The 4494-nt window shown below is 39.9% G+C and overlaps 1 pseudogene; it reads left to right on the top strand.

Moving 5' to 3' along the window:
- LOC102824234 overlaps positions 1-4494 on the top strand; it is a 138119-nt pseudogene that overhangs the window by 59525 nt on the left and 74100 nt on the right.

Raw genomic sequence — 4494 nt, 5'->3', positions numbered from 1 at the left:
CCTGTACAGGGTTTCCGAGGGTGTAAATCTTTATGGGAGTAGAAAGCCTCATCTTTCTCCCGCGGAGCAGCTGGTAGTTTAGAACCGCTGACCTTAAGGTTCGCAGCCCGATTCGTAACCACTACGCTACCAGATCTCCTTAAAGGCATAGGGGCTCTGAAATACCAAATGTATGTTTTAAAATTAACTATAAATTTAGAATAATAAAGCAACTTATTTGGAATGTATGCTCACATAGGCTTGCCTTAGGGGACCAGGTATGAGAAGAAATTCTTTAGTGTTCATCTTAAATTGAAACTTAAATCAGGCTCCATTGATAGAAGAAACAAAGGGAAAGTGATGTTGGCATAGGCTGTATTAGGAAACCTTAGCAATAGATCTTGCTGAATTTCCTTTTGTGAATTCTTTTTTAAAAAATATTTTGAGATTTTGGTGAAAGTTTACACAGTAAATTATGTCTCGTTTAACAATTCCTATACATACTGTTCAGTGGCATTGGTTGCACTGAATGTTCACATTCTGTTCTCATTTCTGTTCTGGTTGTTTTGTTTCCATTAATCTAGTTTCCCTGACTACTCTCATCACCCCTATTCCCCCTAATCTTCTCATCTTTACTTTAGGGTACAAATTGACTGTTTGGTCTCATATAGATGATTTTTGTTGTTGTTGTAATAAGTACAGTACTAAAAGGTGATACTGATTTATTTTGAGCCAATCTTTTATTTAGCAAAAAGGTGATCTCTGGGAGTGGTTTCAGTTCCAAATTTAAAGGCTATCTCAGGGTGATACCTCTAGTCTCTACTGGTTCACTTAAATATGTTTTTGGTTTTTTTTAAATACTGAGTTTTCTTCTATAAGTTCTCCTATTCTATCTGGGACCATCTATTATGTCTTTGGTCAAAACAGTCATTAGTGGTAGCTGGGCACCATATAGTTCTTCATTAACTTTGGTCAAAATTGTACATTTCACCTACATTTGAGATTGCTTTTTCCATCACAAAAAAGTAACAAGTCTATGAGTATGAATGTACTCCGAGCAATTGGTTGATGTGTGTGTGTTTTGTGTTTTTTACTACTAGCCATCAAAGAACATTGATGTCTGTATCTCTGTGAATTCTTGCTTAGTTTCTTTGTGAATTCTTACATAACAATATTATTGTTATCTTCATATTTGAAATATATGCTAAAATCCAAACTAGAGGTATGTTTTTTGAAAAGGATTTCTGATCTGGTTCTCTTGCCAGTTGGTTTCATTTCACAAAAACATCATATCTGGAAATGAAGTCATGTTACATACAATACACTTAATATTTTATGATTCAGCATTCTACGTCTGCTCAAGCAAAACTGAATGGCTGCATTTATTTTGGTGCAGAGCTAGTGTGAACTTAAAGTATATCTCTTTAACATCACTGGTTGCTTATGTTCTTATCAAGCTCTCGCTTTCCAAATCTGCTTTTTAATTAGGTAGTGGCCCAGAAAGTTGCTTACAGCAGATGCAAGTGCCTGTCTTAGAAAGAGAGGCTTGTGAAAGAGTCTACTATCCTGCACATCCAGGAGGGATCACAGAGAGGATGATCTGTGCTGGCTTTGCAGCATCTGAAGGAAAAGATTTCTGCCAGGTGAGATGATTCTGATTTTGGACAGGAAGGAAGAAAGGTGTCATCTGCTGAGTCTTCTCCATAGGCAGGAGGAAATCATTATAGAATCTAGACAACCAACTTGGCCCTACTCCTCCCAGCATAACACCACATCTCTACATGAAGGTCAGTAGTATAGCAGGAAGAATGAGTTCATTAATGCAAATATGCTAAGATAACAAACAGTGGGTGGAAGCAGCTGTGTAGTCAGAAAGAAGGAAATGTAGAAGAGCCCATGAGAAGCTAGGAGGTGGAAGTGCTTCAAAGCCCCAAGAGCAAGGAAAATATTTTAAGGCTTTGGAGGAAGTGCCTCATCGCTTCCCACATTTCTGGCCTGCCTCATGAATGGCAGTCTAGGCAGGTTGGAGAAGAGTTCTGAGGCACAGTGACTGGAAATGTGTTAAACTGAAAGATCTGAAGGGATCTGGGAAGGGCACTCACACTGACTGTATGCTTTTTGCTGGTAGGTGCTATTGAGTCAGTTCTCGCTCATAACAACCCCATGTGACAGAGTAGAATTTCTTGACTGTGATCTTTACAGAAGCAAGTATCCAGTTCTTTCTTTCCTGGAGAAACCTACTGGGTGGGTTAAAACTACCAACTTTGCTGTTAAAAGCCAAGTACTTAATTGTTGTACCACCAATTGTACCAGACCTGTACCAATTACTTGACCAGTTCCATTTTTGTTATGAAAATTAGATATAAAGCTCTCGGAATTGATGTGTTAATTCTTTCCTTAGTCTACATTTTTCTCACTGCTTTGATTCAAGAAAATCACAACTGACTTCTGTTATGTGTCACGTTTGACAGGTGTGGTGCTATAGATCATTATTGAACTGCAAACTACAGGTCAGCTGTTCAAAACCCACCAGCTGCTCAAACCCACCAGCTGCTTCTAGGAAAGCCTATACAGGGTTGCTATGAGTTGGAACTGACTCGACAACACTTACCAACACTTAAAGGAAGAGCTTACCATGGGGGGAACTCTTCAAAAAATTCATAGAAAATGTGTATTATGAAAATTCTATGCATGGATATCAAAACTTTTCCACCAATATAAACTCGTACTAATTTGCTAAGGAGCCCTGAATGCTGTAGGTTAGATATTGGGCTGCTAACTGCATGGTCAGTGGTTCAAACCCACCAGCTGCTTCACATTGAAAAAAGATGAGGCTGTCTGTTCCCATAAAGGTTGAGAGTTTCAGAAATCTTGTACAGGGTCGCTTTGACTTGGATCTGACTGGATGACTGTGGGTTTTTTTGTGTTTGTTTGTTTTCAAACTGTTATAGCCTGAACAGGATCGAGTTTAAGGTACTAAGAGGAGGTATAAGACATCAGTTTCAAAAGAGCCCCTATCAGAGCAATGTGAATTCTGCTAATATTGAAACAAGAACAAACATAACATCAAATTTATGGTGACACTTGGGTTGAACTGTAGCATAATCAGTGGTGATTTATGAACAGTCTATAGGGCCAATGCCCCAAAGAAAGCAGAAGTTTGCAAATGGATAACTCACTTTAAGAAAGGATGAAATATTAAGGAGGAATACATAAAATTAATATAATTTTTTGAGGAAACAATCTTGTCCATGCCTTAACTGAGCAGGACCAATGATGAATAGCAGAGACAATAACCAATACCATACATATCTCAATTGGTTCCGCTTACACAATTCTGACCGAAAATTTAAATTCAGAAAACTTTCTGCTTGATGGATACCAAAACTGTTGTACCCAGTTCAGCTACAGGCAAGAGCAGAGCTTTCAGTGGAAGTTTTAAATAAGTAGGATTAAGATCCTGGAGCATTTCTTTTAAGAATTGTAACAGGAGATGAAACTTGGCTTTACCAGTAAGATCCTGAAGACAAAGCACAATCCAAACAATGCCTATCAAGTAGTGGAAGTGGAACAGTCAGTGAAAAAGTGGACCAGTCAAGAGCAAAGGTCATGGCAACAGTTTTGGGGGATGCTCAAGGCATTTGGCCTGTTCACTTTTTTTTTTTCTTTCATGTTTTATTGTGAATTATATGATATTTTACATGAGAGAACTTTAGTTTTACATTCATTCCATCGTATATCGTCTCATTGTCCTGGTTCCAATCCCCTCCATGCATCAACTGACCAAAGGGTATACCCTATAACCCCCTACACCCCCTACACCCTCCCTCCCTCATTCTTCAGGACCCAGTCCGTCTCCCTCTCTGGATCCAAAGTCCCCATCCACTTCATCACTCCATGTCATCATCTCTGCCTCCATCTCGGGCCTCGCTGCTTCTCTGGGTAGGGTCCCGCTCTCGTCTCTTCTCCGTTGATGGTCCCAGAGACCTCCGCTCCTAGACTGGAGAGTTAATAACTCCCTTCCTTGCTACCAAACGTCTACCTTTACATTTCCAACCCTCACAATCAGTCCTGATAACTATCATTCACTATTGTATCACAAGTGACCCTTCTGCGTTTCATTTCATCAGCTTCACCTAGACAGATTGGATAGTACTCATTAGAGATTCTGCCTTCCTCCATGCCCCCTAGCTCTAGGTTCCCTCTTGAAAGCTTGTAAGCCAGTCATTTCATGCCTTTGTGGTCCCTTCCCCCCATTTGGGTATCCATTGTCCAAATTGCCCATCTCTTTCTAGTCTGTGTGTGGAGGGGCTGGGAATGTTTCTTGCTGTGAGGATTTGTTCCCTTTTTTGAGTTACTGCATCCATAGGTGTAGATCAAGTTTATCAAATTCTCTCAGGTCACTCTTTCTTTTTCCCTCTTCTTTCTTTTCCTGGTTGAGTTCTGATCATCCATTCATCAGGACCAGGTCATGTGGGTACCATCTGCAAGTGTGGGTGTTCTTGTGCGTATGCC

The sequence above is a fragment of the Chrysochloris asiatica genome, unplaced genomic scaffold (genome assembly GCF_000296735.1).
Source record: "Chrysochloris asiatica unplaced genomic scaffold, ChrAsi1.0 scaffold00098, whole genome shotgun sequence".
Lineage (NCBI taxonomy): Eukaryota > Metazoa > Chordata > Mammalia > Afrosoricida > Chrysochloridae > Chrysochloris > Chrysochloris asiatica.
Note: the sequence above shows the minus strand (reverse complement) of the source record. Positions and strands in the feature narration are given on the sequence as shown.